We start from the raw sequence: 17,500 nt of genomic DNA, 5'->3' as shown, positions 1-17,500 counted from the left end.
TTGTAAGATAAATGTACGTCCCAGCTAAAACGTACAAATACTTCAAGTTAAGTAATAATATATCATCGCTATTGACAAATTTTTAAGATCCAAGACACAGTTCTCTCTATATGTTTTAATATTTTTTATGTACTCAAATATATTCAAAGGAAAAAGTACATGGGTGATGCCATAGTCGTGGAAGCGCGTACGCTCACGCTGATCTTCTGACCGCCGGAAGCACGAAACCTCTGATCTGGGCAAAATCGGCAAGCCGAGGAAGAACGGACAGGACACATGCTGGACTGGCGAGAAAGCGTGTTCTTCCGCTCGCGCTAGGCATTTCGATTTCTGACACCTCTTGATTTAAAAAATCAGTTTTTTGATAGTTTTCTCTCTCCACTGGGCTATTCATTTTAGCCACAGTTTTCAATTGGTACGATTTGCTTCCAAATCTTACAGATGCATTTTAAAAAATTTTTCCATCGCTCGGACAGAAGAGTCGATTGCTCAGTGAGTACGAGTATACATACAAAGTGCATACGGGTAACCAACCCCGTAGGGCTTGCCACATATGGGCCATTCGGTCAAAGACACCGACCCGTGGCCACGCTGTGTGGAGAAAAGTCCGTAACGTAAACGGCACGAAACAGTCAGGACCGAAGCCCCGAAGGAGCTCTGAGACAGCTTCTCGACCGAGATCGTAGAATTGGCCCAAAACCCGCTCTGCTCCGTCCGCCTCGCACGGACCGTGTATCTCTTATAGATACCGAACGGCCGGCAAGGACGCCGGCGCCGCCGGCCGAATAGCACGCGCGCTTATGAGTGTAAACCGCCGCGGCAACAGACCGCCCGGCCGTGCTGTTGTAACATAGCGCGTGAACGAACGAAAAAAAAATTTATAGTAAACATTAAAATAAATTACATTACCGTAAACTAGACAAAAAATTACACATTTTTTCCCAATATGAAAATTTTCACAAACTTTTCAAAGTCCCATCGCATCGAGTAAACTTTTTTAATAACGCTTCCGCACGATTCTAAATGCTTAATCCATATGTGAAATCGTTCACTGATCACGAATATCGTATTTAAAAAAATTACAAAAATTTATTTTTCAAAATAATCAAAAAAAACCGAAAAATCACAAGAGTAAAGTACCATTATTTTAAACAATATGTCGTTCTAAATGCTTAATCCCTATGTAAAAAAGTTATCTAAGCAAGAATATGTAATTGAAAAAAATTAGAAAAATTTATTTTAGCCGTAAATCGAAAATAATGGGGACACCGGAGCTGTTCGAAGCGCCGAGACGCGCCGCGTACGCCCGAATATTTTCAAAGTCCCAACGTACCGATCAAGAGTAAAGTACCATTTTCCTACATTAGATTTCGTTCTAAATGCTTAATCCCTATGTAAAAACGTTAGTTAAGCAAGAATATCGTATTTTTAAAAAAATCTAATGATAGGATTTTCCAGAAAATTGAAAAAACCGAAAAATGTCAAGAGTAAAGTGCCATTTTCTGACATTAGATTTCGTTCTAAATGCTTAATCCCTATGTAGAAACGTTAGTTAAGCAAGAATATCGTATTTTTAAAAAAATCTAATGATAGGATTCTTCAGAAAATTGAAAAAACCGTAAAATGTCAAGAGTAAAGTGCCCTTACTTTAAACAATGTATCGTTCTAAATGCTTAATCCCTATGTAAAAAAGTTATTTAAGCAGGAATATGTTATTGAAAAAAATTAGAAAAATTTATTTTAGCCGTAAATCGAAAATAATGGATCGAGCGAATCGGTCGATTGCGCCGAGACGCGCTATGATGCAACAGACGAGCGATTGGAACGCCCGAATATTTTCAAAGTCCCAACGTACCGATCAAGAGTAAAGTACCATTTTCCTACATTAGATTTCGTTCTAAATGCTTAATCCCTATGTAAAAACGTTAGTTAAGCAAGAATATCGTATTTTTAAAAAAATCTAATGATAGGATTTTCCAGAAAAATGAAAAAACCGAAAAATGTCAAGAGTAAAGTGCCATTTTCTGACATTAGATTTCGTTCTAAATGCTTAATCCCTATGTAGAAACGTTAGTTAAGCAAGAATATCGTATTTTTAAAAAAATCTAATGATAGGATTTTTCAGAAAATTGAAAAAACCGTAAAATGTCAAGAGTAAAGTGCCCTTACTTTAAACAATGTATCGTTCTAAATGCTTAATCCCTATGTAAAAAAGTTATTTAAGCAGGAATATGTTATTGAAAAAAATTAGAAAAATTTATTTTAGCCGTAAATCGAAAATAATGGATCGAGCGAATCGCTCGATTGCGCCGAGACGCGCGATGATGCAACAGACGAGCGATTGGAACGCCCGAATATTTTCAAAGTCCCAACGTACCGATCAAGAGTAAAGTACCATTTTCCTACATTAGATTTCGTTCTAAATGCTTAATCCCTATGTAGAAACGTTAGTTAAGCAAGAATATCGTATTTTTAAAAAAATCTAATGATAGGATTTTCCAGAAAATTGAAAAAACCGAAAAATGTCAAGAGTAAAGTGCCATTTTCTGACATTAGATTTCGTTCTAAATGCTTAATCCCTATGTAGAAACGTTAGATAAGCAAGAATATCGTATTTTTAAAAAAATCTAATGATAGGATTTTTCAGAAAATTGAAAAAACCGTAAAATGTCAAGAGTAAAGTGCCCTTATTTTAAACAATCTATCGTTCTAAATGCTTAATCCCTATGTAAAAAAGTTATCTAAGCAAGAATATGTTATTGAATAAAATGAGAAAAATTTATTTTAGCCGTAAATCGAAAATAATGGGTCGAGCGAATCGCTCGATTGCGCCGAGACGCGCTATGATGCAACAGACGAGCGATTGGAACGCCCGAATATTTTCAAAGTCCCAACGTACCGATCAAGAGTAAAGTACCATTTTCCTACATTAGATTTCGTTCTAAATGCTTAATCCCTATGTAGAAACGTTAGTTAAGCAAGAATATCGTATTTTTAAAAAAATCTAATGATAGGATTTTCCAGAAAAATGAAAAAACCGAAAAATGTCAAGAGTAAAGTGCCATTTTCTGACATTAGATTTCGTTCTAAATGCTTAATCCCTATGTAGAAACGTTAGTTAAGCAAGAATATCGTATTTTTAAAAAAATCTAATGATAGGATTTTTCAGAAAATTGAAAAAACCGTAAAATGTCAAGAGTAAAGTGCCCTTACTTTAAACAATATATCGTTCTAAATGCTTAATCCCTATGTAAAAAAGTTATTTAAGCAGGAATATGTTATTGAAAAAAATTAGAAAAATTTATTTTAGCCGTAAATCGAAAATAATGGATCGAGCGAATCGGTCGATTGCGCCGAGACGCGCTATGATGCAACAGACGAGCGATTGGAACGCCCGAATATTTTCAAAGTCCCAACGTACCGATCAAGAGTAAAGTACCATTTTCCTACATTAGATTTCGTTCTAAATGCTTAATCCCTATGTAAAAACGTTAGTTAAGCAAGAATATCGTATTTTTAAAAAAATCTAATGATAGGATTTTCCAGAAAATTGAAAAAACCGAAAAATGTCAAGAGTAAAGTGCCATTTTCTGACATTAGATTTCGTTCTAAATGCTTAATCCCTATGTAGAAACGTTAGTTAAGCAAGAATATCGTATTTTTAAAAAAATCTAATGATAGGATTCTTCAGAAAATTGAAAAAACCGTAAAATGTCAAGAGTAAAGTGCCCTTACTTTAAACAATGTATCGTTCTAAATGCTTAATCCCTATGTAAAAAAGTTATTTAAGCAGGAATATGTTATTGAAAAAAATTAGAAAAATTTATTTTAGCCGTAAATCGAAAATAATGGGGACACCGGAGCTGTTCGAAGCGCCGAGCGCGTCGCGTACGCCCGAATATTTTCAAAGTCCCAACGTACCGATCAAGAGTAAAGTACCATTTTCCTACATTAGATTTCGTTCTAAATGCTTAATCCCTATGTAAAAACGTTAGTTAAGCAAGAATATCGTATTTTTAAAAAAATCTAATGATAGGATTTTCCAGAAAATTGAAAAAACCGAAAAATGTCAAGAGTAAAGTGCCATTTTCTGACATTAGATTTCGTTCTAAATGCTTAATCCCTATGTAGAAACGTTAGTTAAGCAAGAATATCGTATTTTTAAAAAAATCTAATGATAGGATTCTTCAGAAAATTGAAAAAACCGTAAAATGTCAAGAGTAAAGTGCCCTTACTTTAAACAATGTATCGTTCTAAATGCTTAATCCCTATGTAAAAAAGTTATTTAAGCAGGAATATGTTATTGAAAAAAATTAGAAAAATTTATTTTAGCCGTAAATCGAAAATAATGGATCGAGCGAATCGGTCGATTGCGCCGAGACGCGCTATGATGCAACAGACGAGCGATTGGAACGCCCGAATATTTTCAAAGTCCCAACGTACCGATCAAGAGTAAAGTACCATTTTCCTACATTAGATTTCGTTCTAAATGCTTAATCCCTATGTAAAAACGTTAGTTAAGCAAGAATATCGTATTTTTAAAAAAATCTAATGATAGGATTTTCCAGAAAATTGAAAAAACCGAAAAATGTCAAGAGTAAAGTGCCATTTTCTGACATTAGATTTCGTTCTAAATGCTTAATCCCTATGTAGAAACGTTAGTTAAGCAAGAATATCGTATTTTTAAAAAAATCTAATGATAGGATTCTTCAGAAAATTGAAAAAACCGTAAAATGTCAAGAGTAAAGTGCCCTTACTTTAAACAATGTATCGTTCTAAATGCTTAATCCCTATGTAAAAAAGTTATTTAAGCAGGAATATGTTATTGAAAAAAATTAGAAAAATTTATTTTAGCCGTAAATCGAAAATAATGGGGACACCGGAGCTGTTCGAAGCGCCGAGCGCGTCGCGTACGCCCGAATATTTTCAAAGTCCCAACGTACCGATCAAGAGTAAAGTACCATTTTCCTACATTAGATTTCGTTCTAAATGCTTAATCCCTATGTAAAAACGTTAGTTAAGCAAGAATATCGTATTTTTAAAAAAATCTAATGATAGGATTTTCCAGAAAATTGAAAAAACCGAAAAATGTCAAGAGTAAAGTGCCATTTTCTGACATTAGATTTCGTTCTAAATGCTTAATCCCTATGTAGAAACGTTAGTTAAGCAAGAATATCGTATTTTTAAAAAAATCTAATGATAGGATTCTTCAGAAAATTGAAAAAACCGTAAAATGTCAAGAGTAAAGTGCCCTTACTTTAAACAATGTATCGTTCTAAATGCTTAATCCCTATGTAAAAAAGTTATTTAAGCAGGAATATGTTATTGAAAAAAATTAGAAAAATTTATTTTAGCCGTAAATCGAAAATAATGGATCGAGCGAATCGGTCGATTGCGCCGAGACGCGCTATGATGCAACAGACGAGCGATTGGAACGCCCGAATATTTTCAAAGTCCCAACGTACCGATCAAGAGTAAAGTACCATTTTCCTACATTAGATTTCGTTCTAAATGCTTAATCCCTATGTAAAAACGTTAGTTAAGCAAGAATATCGTATTTTTAAAAAAATCTAATGATAGGATTTTCCAGAAAATTGAAAAAACCGAAAAATGTCAAGAGTAAAGTGCCATTTTCTGACATTAGATTTCGTTCTAAATGCTTAATCCCTATGTAGAAACGTTAGTTAAGCAAGAATATCGTATTTTTAAAAAAATCTAATGATAGGATTTTTCAGAAAATTGAAAAAACCGTAAAATGTCAAGAGTAAAGTGCCCTTACTTTAAACAATGTATCGTTCTAAATGCTTAATCCCTATGTAAAAAAGTTATTTAAGCAGGAATATGTTATTGAAAAAGATTAGAAAAATTTATTTTAGCCGTAAATCGAAAATAATGGATCGAGCGAATCGGTCGATTGCGCCGAGACGCGCTATGATGCAACAGACGAGCGATTGGAACGCCCGAATATTTTCAAAGTCCCAACGTACCGATCAAGAGTAAAGTACCATTTTCCTACATTAGATTTCGTTCTAAATGCTTAATCCCTATGTAAAAACGTTAGTTAAGCAAGAATATCGTATTTTTAAAAAAATCTAATGATAGGATTTTCCAGAAAATTGAAAAAACCGAAAAATGTCAAGAGTAAAGTGCCATTTTCTGACATTAGATTTCGTTCTAAATGCTTAATCCCTATGTAGAAACGTTAGTTAAGCAAGAATATCGTATTTTTAAAAAAATCTAATGATAGGATTTTTCAGAAAATTGAAAAAACCGTAAAATGTCAAGAGTAAAGTGCCCTTACTTTAAACAATGTATCGTTCTAAATGCTTAATCCCTATGTAAAAAAGTTATTTAAGCAGGAATATGTTATTGAAAAAAATTAGAAAAATTTATTTTAGCCGTAAATCGAAAATAATGGATCGAGCGAATCGGTCGATTGCGCCGAGACGCGCTATGATGCAACAGACGAGCGATTGGAACGCCCGAATATTTTCAAAGTCCCAACGTACCGATCAAGAGTAAAGTACCATTTTCCTACATTAGATTTCGTTCTAAATGCTTAATCCCTATGTAAAAACGTTAGTTAAGCAAGAATATCGTATTTTTAAAAAAATCTAATGATAGGATTTTCCAGAAAATTGAAAAAACCGAAAAATGTCAAGAGTAAAGTGCCATTTTCTGACATTAGATTTCGTTCCAAATGCTTAATCCCTATGTAGAAACGTTAGTTAAGCAAGAATATCGTATTTTTAAAAAAATCTAATGATAGGATTTTTCAGAAAATTGAAAAAACCGTAAAATGTCAAGAGTAAAGTGCCCTTACTTTAAACAATGTATCGTTCTAAATGCTTAATCCCTATGTAAAAAAGTTATTTAAGCAGGAATATGTTATTGAAAAAAATTAGAAAAATTTATTTTAGCCGTAAATCGAAAATAATGGATCGAGCGAATCGCTCGATTGCGCCGAGACGCGCTATGATGCAACAGACGAGCGATTGGAACGCCCGAATATTTTCAAAGTCCCAACGTACCGATCAAGAGTAAAGTACCATTTTCCTACATTAGATTTCGTTCTAAATGCTTAATCCCTATGTAGAAACGTTAGTTAAGCAAGAATATCGTATTTTTAAAAAAATCTAATGATAGGATTTTCCAGAAAATTGAAAAAACCGAAAAATGTCAAGAGTAAAGTGCCATTTTCTGACATTAGATTTCGTTCTAAATGCTTAATCCCTATGTAGAAACGTTAGTTAAGCAAGAATATCGTATTTTTAAAAAAATCTAATGATAGGATTCTTCAGAAAATTGAAAAAACCGTAAAATGTCAAGAGTAAAGTGCCCTTACTTTAAACAATGTATCGTTCTAAATGCTTAATCCCTATGTAAAAAAGTTATTTAAGCAGGAATATGTTATTGAAAAAAATTAGAAAAATTTATTTTAGCCGTAAATCGAAAATAATGGGGACACCGGAGCTGTTCGAAGCGCCGAGCGCGTCGCGTACGCCCGAATATTTTCAAAGTCCCAACGTACCGATCAAGAGTAAAGTACCATTTTCCTACATTAGATTTCGTTCTAAATGCTTAATCCCTATGTAAAAACGTTAGTTAAGCAAGAATATCGTATTTTTAAAAAAATCTAATGATAGGATTTTCCAGAAAATTGAAAAAACCGAAAAATGTCAAGAGTAAAGTGCCATTTTCTGACATTAGATTTCGTTCTAAATGCTTAATCCCTATGTAGAAACGTTAGTTAAGCAAGAATATCGTATTTTTAAAAAAATCTAATGATAGGATTCTTCAGAAAATTGAAAAAACCGTAAAATGTCAAGAGTAAAGTGCCCTTACTTTAAACAATGTATCGTTCTAAATGCTTAATCCCTATGTAAAAAAGTTATTTAAGCAGGAATATGTTATTGAAAAAAATTAGAAAAATTTATTTTAGCCGTAAATCGAAAATAATGGATCGAGCGAATCGGTCGATTGCGCCGAGACGCGCTATGATGCAACAGACGAGCGATTGGAACGCCCGAATATTTTCAAAGTCCCAACGTACCGATCAAGAGTAAAGTACCATTTTCCTACATTAGATTTCGTTCTAAATGCTTAATCCCTATGTAAAAACGTTAGTTAAGCAAGAATATCGTATTTTTAAAAAAATCTAATGATAGGATTTTCCAGAAAATTGAAAAAACCGAAAAATGTCAAGAGTAAAGTGCCATTTTCTGACATTAGATTTCGTTCTAAATGCTTAATCCCTATGTAGAAACGTTAGTTAAGCAAGAATATCGTATTTTTAAAAAAATCTAATGATAGGATTCTTCAGAAAATTGAAAAAACCGTAAAATGTCAAGAGTAAAGTGCCCTTACTTTAAACAATGTATCGTTCTAAATGCTTAATCCCTATGTAAAAAAGTTATTTAAGCAGGAATATGTTATTGAAAAAAATTAGAAAAATTTATTTTAGCCGTAAATCGAAAATAATGGGGACACCGGAGCTGTTCGAAGCGCCGAGCGCGTCGCGTACGCCCGAATATTTTCAAAGTCCCAACGTACCGATCAAGAGTAAAGTACCATTTTCCTACATTAGATTTCGTTCTAAATGCTTAATCCCTATGTAAAAACGTTAGTTAAGCAAGAATATCGTATTTTTAAAAAAATCTAATGATAGGATTTTTCAGAAAATTGAAAAAACCGTAAAATGTCAAGAGTAAAGTGCCCTTACTTTAAACAATGTATCGTTCTAAATGCTTAATCCCTATGTAAAAAAGTTATTTAAGCAGGAATATGTTATTGAAAAAAATTAGAAAAATTTATTTTAGCCGTAAATCGAAAATAATGGATCGAGCGAATCGGTCGATTGCGCCGAGACGCGCTATGATGCAACAGACGAGCGATTGGAACGCCCGAATATTTTCAAAGTCCCAACGTACCGATCAAGAGTAAAGTACCATTTTCCTACATTAGATTTCGTTCTAAATGCTTAATCCCTATGTAAAAACGTTAGTTAAGCAAGAATATCGTATTTTTAAAAAAATCTAATGATAGGATTTTCCAGAAAATTGAAAAAACCGAAAAATGTCAAGAGTAAAGTGCCATTTTCTGACATTAGATTTCGTTCTAAATGCTTAATCCCTATGTAGAAACGTTAGTTAAGCAAGAATATCGTATTTTTAAAAAAATCTAATGATAGGATTTTTCAGAAAATTGAAAAAACCGTAAAATGTCAAGAGTAAAGTGCCCTTACTTTAAACAATGTATCGTTCTAAATGCTTAATCCCTATGTAAAAAAGTTATTTAAGCAGGAATATGTTATTGAAAAAAATTAGAAAAATTTATTTTAGCCGTAAATCGAAAATAATGGATCGAGCGAATCGGTCGATTGCGCCGAGACGCGCTATGATGCAACAGACGAGCGATTGGAACGCCCGAATATTTTCAAAGTCCCAACGTACCGATCAAGAGTAAAGTACCATTTTCCTACATTAGATTTCGTTCTAAATGCTTAATCCCTATGTAAAAACGTTAGTTAAGCAAGAATATCGTATTTTTAAAAAAATCTAATGATAGGATTTTCCAGAAAATTGAAAAAACCGAAAAATGTCAAGAGTAAAGTGCCATTTTCTGACATTAGATTTCGTTCCAAATGCTTAATCCCTATGTAGAAACGTTAGTTAAGCAAGAATATCGTATTTTTAAAAAAATCTAATGATAGGATTTTTCAGAAAATTGAAAAAACCGTAAAATGTCAAGAGTAAAGTGCCCTTACTTTAAACAATGTATCGTTCTAAATGCTTAATCCCTATGTAAAAAAGTTATTTAAGCAGGAATATGTTATTGAAAAAAATTAGAAAAATTTATTTTAGCCGTAAATCGAAAATAATGGATCGAGCGAATCGCTCGATTGCGCCGAGACGCGCTATGATGCAACAGACGAGCGATTGGAACGCCCGAATATTTTCAAAGTCCCAACGTACCGATCAAGAGTAAAGTACCATTTTCCTACATTAGATTTCGTTCTAAATGCTTAATCCCTATGTAGAAACGTTAGTTAAGCAAGAATATCGTATTTTTAAAAAAATCTAATGATAGGATTTTCCAGAAAATTGAAAAAACCGAAAAATGTCAAGAGTAAAGTGCCATTTTCTGACATTAGATTTCGTTCTAAATGCTTAATCCCTATGTAGAAACGTTAGTTAAGCAAGAATATCGTATTTTTAAAAAAATCTAATGATAGGATTCTTCAGAAAATTGAAAAAACCGTAAAATGTCAAGAGTAAAGTGCCCTTACTTTAAACAATGTATCGTTCTAAATGCTTAATCCCTATGTAAAAAAGTTATTTAAGCAGGAATATGTTATTGAAAAAAATTAGAAAAATTTATTTTAGCCGTAAATCGAAAATAATGGATCGAGCGAATCGGTCGATTGCGCCGAGACGCGCTATGATGCAACAGACGAGCGATTGGAACGCCCGAATATTTTCAAAGTCCCAACGTACCGATCAAGAGTAAAGTACCATTTTCCTACATTAGATTTCGTTCTAAATGCTTAATCCCTATGTAAAAACGTTAGTTAAGCAAGAATATCGTATTTTTAAAAAAATCTAATGATAGGATTTTCCAGAAAATTGAAAAAACCGAAAAATGTCAAGAGTAAAGTGCCATTTTCTGACATTAGATTTCGTTCTAAATGCTTAATCCCTATGTAGAAACGTTAGTTAAGCAAGAATATCGTATTTTTAAAAAAATCTAATGATAGGATTCTTCAGAAAATTGAAAAAACCGTAAAATGTCAAGAGTAAAGTGCCCTTACTTTAAACAATGTATCGTTCTAAATGCTTAATCCCTATGTAAAAAAGTTATTTAAGCAGGAATATGTTATTGAAAAAAATTAGAAAAATTTATTTTAGCCGTAAATCGAAAATAATGGATCGAGCGAATCGGTCGATTGCGCCGAGACGCGCTATGATGCAACAGACGAGCGATTGGAACGCCCGAATATTTTCAAAGTCCCAACGTACCGATCAAGAGTAAAGTACCATTTTCCTACATTAGATTTCGTTCTAAATGCTTAATCCCTATGTAAAAACGTTAGTTAAGCAAGAATATCGTATTTTTAAAAAAATCTAATGATAGGATTTTCCAGAAAATTGAAAAAACCGAAAAATGTCAAGAGTAAAGTGCCATTTTCTGACATTAGATTTCGTTCTAAATGCTTAATCCCTATGTAGAAACGTTAGTTAAGCAAGAATATCGTATTTTTAAAAAAATCTAATGATAGGATTCTTCAGAAAATTGAAAAAACCGTAAAATGTCAAGAGTAAAGTGCCCTTACTTTAAACAATGTATCGTTCTAAATGCTTAATCCCTATGTAAAAAAGTTATTTAAGCAGGAATATGTTATTGAAAAAAATTAGAAAAATTTATTTTAGCCGTAAATCGAAAATAATGGGGACACCGGAGCTGTTCGAAGCGCCGAGCGCGTCGCGTACGCCCGAATATTTTCAAAGTCCCAACGTACCGATCAAGAGTAAAGTACCATTTTCCTACATTAGATTTCGTTCTAAATGCTTAATCCCTATGTAAAAACGTTAGTTAAGCAAGAATATCGTATTTTTAAAAAAATCTAATGATAGGATTTTCCAGAAAATTGAAAAAACCGAAAAATGTCAAGAGTAAAGTGCCATTTTCTGACATTAGATTTCGTTCTAAATGCTTAATCCCTATGTAGAAACGTTAGTTAAGCAAGAATATCGTATTTTTAAAAAAATCTAATGATAGGATTCTTCAGAAAATTGAAAAAACCGTAAAATGTCAAGAGTAAAGTGCCCTTACTTTAAACAATGTATCGTTCTAAATGCTTAATCCCTATGTAAAAAAGTTATTTAAGCAGGAATATGTTATTGAAAAAAATTAGAAAAATTTATTTTAGCCGTAAATCGAAAATAATGGATCGAGCGAATCGGTCGATTGCGCCGAGACGCGCTATGATGCAACAGACGAGCGATTGGAACGCCCGAATATTTTCAAAGTCCCAACGTACCGATCAAGAGTAAAGTACCATTTTCCTACATTAGATTTCGTTCTAAATGCTTAATCCCTATGTAAAAACGTTAGTTAAGCAAGAATATCGTATTTTTAAAAAAATCTAATGATAGGATTTTCCAGAAAATTGAAAAAACCGAAAAATGTCAAGAGTAAAGTGCCATTTTCTGACATTAGATTTCGTTCTAAATGCTTAATCCCTATGTAGAAACGTTAGTTAAGCAAGAATATCGTATTTTTAAAAAAATCTAATGATAGGATTTTTCAGAAAATTGAAAAAACCGTAAAATGTCAAGAGTAAAGTGCCCTTACTTTAAACAATGTATCGTTCTAAATGCTTAATCCCTATGTAAAAAAGTTATTTAAGCAGGAATATGTTATTGAAAAAAATTAGAAAAATTTATTTTAGCCGTAAATCGAAAATAATGGATCGAGCGAATCGCTCGATTGCGCCGAGACGCGCTATGATGCAACAGACGAGCGATTGGAACGCCCGAATATTTTCAAAGTCCCAACGTACCGATCAAGAGTAAAGTACCATTTTCCTACATTAGATTTCGTTCTAAATGCTTAATCCCTATGTAGAAACGTTAGTTAAGCAAGAATATCGTATTTTTAAAAAAATCTAATGATAGGATTTTCCAGAAAATTGAAAAAACCGAAAAATGTCAAGAGTAAAGTGCCATTTTCTGACATTAGATTTCGTTCTAAATGCTTAATCCCTATGTAGAAACGTTAGTTAAGCAAGAATATCGTATTTTTAAAAAAATCTAATGATAGGATTCTTCAGAAAATTGAAAAAACCGTAAAATGTCAAGAGTAAAGTGCCCTTACTTTAAACAATGTATCGTTCTAAATGCTTAATCCCTATGTAAAAAAGTTATTTAAGCAGGAATATGTTATTGAAAAAAATTAGAAAAATTTATTTTAGCCGTAAATCGAAAATAATGGATCGAGCGAATCGGTCGATTGCGCCGAGACGCGCTATGATGCAACAGACGAGCGATTGGAACGCCCGAATATTTTCAAAGTCCCAACGTACCGATCAAGAGTAAAGTACCATTTTCCTACATTAGATTTCGTTCTAAATGCTTAATCCCTATGTAAAAACGTTAGTTAAGCAAGAATATCGTATTTTTAAAAAAATCTAATGATAGGATTTTCCAGAAAATTGAAAAAACCGAAAAATGTCAAGAGTAAAGTGCCATTTTCTGACATTAGATTTCGTTCTAAATGCTTAATCCCTATGTAGAAACGTTAGTTAAGCAAGAATATCGTATTTTTAAAAAAATCTAATGATAGGATTCTTCAGAAAATTGAAAAAACCGTAAAATGTCAAGAGTAAAGTGCCCTTACTTTAAACAATGTATCGTTCTAAATGCTTAATCCCTATGTAAAAAAGTTATTTAAGCAGGAATATGTTATTGAAAAAAATTAGAAAAATTTATTTTAGCCGTAAATCGAAAATAATGGATCGAGCGAATCGGTCGATTGCGCCGAGACGCGCTATGATGCAACAGACGAGCGATTGGAACGCCCGAATATTTTCAAAGTCCCAACGTACCGATCAAGAGTAAAGTACCATTTTCCTACATTAGATTTCGTTCTAAATGCTTAATCCCTATGTAAAAACGTTAGTTAAGCAAGAATATCGTATTTTTAAAAAAATCTAATGATAGGATTTTCCAGAAAATTGAAAAAACCGAAAAATGTCAAGAGTAAAGTGCCATTTTCTGACATTAGATTTCGTTCTAAATGCTTAATCCCTATGTAGAAACGTTAGTTAAGCAAGAATATCGTATTTTTAAAAAAATCTAATGATAGGATTCTTCAGAAAATTGAAAAAACCGTAAAATGTCAAGAGTAAAGTGCCCTTACTTTAAACAATGTATCGTTCTAAATGCTTAATCCCTATGTAAAAAAGTTATTTAAGCAGGAATATGTTATTGAAAAAAATTAGAAAAATTTATTTTAGCCGTAAATCGAAAATAATGGGGACACCGGAGCTGTTCGAAGCGCCGAGCGCGTCGCGTACGCCCGAATATTTTCAAAGTCCCAACGTACCGATCAAGAGTAAAGTACCATTTTCCTACATTAGATTTCGTTCTAAATGCTTAATCCCTATGTAAAAACGTTAGTTAAGCAAGAATATCGTATTTTTAAAAAAATCTAATGATAGGATTTTCCAGAAAATTGAAAAAACCGAAAAATGTCAAGAGTAAAGTGCCATTTTCTGACATTAGATTTCGTTCTAAATGCTTAATCCCTATGTAGAAACGTTAGTTAAGCAAGAATATCGTATTTTTAAAAAAATCTAATGATAGGATTCTTCAGAAAATTGAAAAAACCGTAAAATGTCAAGAGTAAAGTGCCCTTACTTTAAACAATGTATCGTTCTAAATGCTTAATCCCTATGTAAAAAAGTTATTTAAGCAGGAATATGTTATTGAAAAAAATTAGAAAAATTTATTTTAGCCGTAAATCGAAAATAATGGATCGAGCGAATCGGTCGATTGCGCCGAGACGCGCTATGATGCAACAGACGAGCGATTGGAACGCCCGAATATTTTCAAAGTCCCAACGTACCGATCAAGAGTAAAGTACCATTTTCCTACATTAGATTTCGTTCTAAATGCTTAATCCCTATGTAAAAACGTTAGTTAAGCAAGAATATCGTATTTTTAAAAAAATCTAATGATAGGATTTTCCAGAAAATTGAAAAAACCGAAAAATGTCAAGAGTAAAGTGCCATTTTCTGACATTAGATTTCGTTCTAAATGCTTAATCCCTATGTAGAAACGTTAGTTAAGCAAGAATATCGTATTTTTAAAAAAATCTAATGATAGGATTTTTCAGAAAATTGAAAAAACCGTAAAATGTCAAGAGTAAAGTGCCCTTACTTTAAACAATGTATCGTTCTAAATGCTTAATCCCTATGTAAAAAAGTTATTTAAGCAGGAATATGTTATTGAAAAAAATTAGAAAAATTTATTTTAGCCGTAAATCGAAAATAATGGATCGAGCGAATCGGTCGATTGCGCCGAGACGCGCTATGATGCAACAGACGAGCGATTGGAACGCCCGAATATTTTCAAAGTCCCAACGTACCGATCAAGAGTAAAGTACCATTTTCCTACATTAGATTTCGTTCTAAATGCTTAATCCCTATGTAAAAACGTTAGTTAAGCAAGAATATCGTATTTTTAAAAAAATCTAATGATAGGATTTTCCAGAAAATTGAAAAAACCGAAAAATGTCAAGAGTAAAGTGCCATTTTCTGACATTAGATTTCGTTCTAAATGCTTAATCCCTATGTAGAAACGTTAGTTAAGCAAGAATATCGTATTTTTAAAAAAATCTAATGATAGGATTCTTCAGAAAATTGAAAAAACCGTAAAATGTCAAGAGTAAAGTGCCCTTACTTTAAACAATGTATCGTTCTAAATGCTTAATCCCTATGTAAAAAAGTTATTTAAGCAGGAATATGTTATTGAAAAAAATTAGAAAAATTTATTTTAGCCGTAAATCGAAAATAATGGGGACACCGGAGCTGTTCGAAGCGCCGAGCGCGTCGCGTACGCCCGAATATTTTCAAAGTCCCAACGTACCGATCAAGAGTAAAGTACCATTTTCCTACATTAGATTTCGTTCTAAATGCTTAATCCCTATGTAAAAACGTTAGTTAAGCAAGAATATCGTATTTTTAAAAAAATCTAATGATAGGATTTTCCAGAAAATTGAAAAAACCGAAAAATGTCAAGAGTAAAGTGCCATTTTCTGACATTAGATTTCGTTCTAAATGCTTAATCCCTATGTAGAAACGTTAGTTAAGCAAGAATATCGTATTTTTAAAAAAATCTAATGATAGGATTCTTCAGAAAATTGAAAAAACCGTAAAATGTCAAGAGTAAAGTGCCCTTACTTTAAACAATGTATCGTTCTAAATGCTTAATCCCTATGTAAAAAAGTTATTTAAGCAGGAATATGTTATTGAAAAAAATTAGAAAAATTTATTTTAGCCGTAAATCGAAAATAATGGATCGAGCGAATCGCTCGATTGCGCCGAGACGCGCTATGATGCAACAGACGAGCGATTGGAACGCCCGAATATTTTCAAAGTCCCAACGTACCGATCAAGAGTAAAGTACCATTTTCCTACATTAGATTTCGTTCTAAATGCTTAATCCCTATGTAGAAACGTTAGTTAAGCAAGAATATCGTATTTTTAAAAAAATCTAATGATAGGATTTTCCAGAAAATTGAAAAAACCGAAAAATGTCAAGAGTAAAGTGCCATTTTCTGACATTAGATTTCGTTCTAAATGCTTAATCCCTATGTAGAAACGTTAGATAAGCAAGAATATCGTATTTTTAAAAAAATCTAATGATAGGATTTTTCAGAAAATTGAAAAAACCGTAAAATGTCAAGAGTAAAGTGCCCTTATTTTAAACAATCTATCGTTCTAAATGCTTAATCCCTATGTAAAAAAGTTATCTAAGCAAGAATATGTTATTGAATAAAATGAGAAAAATTTATTTTAGCCGTAAATCGAAAAGAAGTCTGTTCGTTTCTCTGTCTCTCTCGCGCGATCGAACTATCGATGTTTCCCGGCAAACTATTGGGAGTTTAATTAAACTTTATACATGAAATTACTCGTTCTGATCCCCGCTACACAGCCGTATACTTTTTATAATTTTGTGGAATCGGGAACCTTGAAATATTTATCATAACGCGGATCGACTGTCTCTGTCTCTTTCTAGATCGGAAGAATCGATGTTTCCCGGCAAACTATTGGGAGTTTAATTAAACTTTATACATGAAATTACTCGTTCTGATCCCCGCTACACAGCCGTATACTTTTTATAATTTTGTGGAATCGGGAACCTCGAAATATTTATCATAACGCGGATCGACTGTCTCTGTCTCTTTCTAGATCGGAAGAATCGATGTTTCCCGGCAAACTATTGGGAGTTTAATTAAACTTTATACATGAAATTACTCGTTCTGATCCCTGCTACACAGCCGTATACTTTTTATAATTTTGTGGAATCGGGAACCTTGAAATATTTATCATAACGCGGATCGACTGTCTCTGTCTCTTTCTAGATCGGAAGAATCGATGTTTCCCGGCAAACTATTGGGAGATTAATTAAACTTTTTACATGAAATTACTCGTTTTGATCCCCGCTACACAGCCGTATACTTTTTATAATTTTGTGGAATCGGGAACCTTGAAATATTTATCATAACGCGGATCGACTGTCTCTGTCTCTTTCTAGATCGGAAGAATCGATGTTTCCCGGCAAACTATTGGGAGTTTAATTAAACTTTATACATGAAATTACTCGTTTTGATCCCCGCTACACAGCCGTATAATTTTTATAATTTTGTGGAATCGGGAACCTCGAAATATTTATCATAACGCGGATCGACTGTCTCTGTCTCTTTCTAGATCGGA

Source organism: Megalopta genalis, unplaced genomic scaffold, assembly GCF_051020955.1.
Source record: "Megalopta genalis isolate 19385.01 unplaced genomic scaffold, iyMegGena1_principal scaffold0136, whole genome shotgun sequence".
In the NCBI taxonomy this organism is placed as follows: Eukaryota; Metazoa; Arthropoda; class Insecta; order Hymenoptera; family Halictidae; genus Megalopta; species Megalopta genalis.
The sequence above is the reverse complement of the archived record's forward strand: the minus strand, read 5'-3'. Positions refer to the sequence as shown.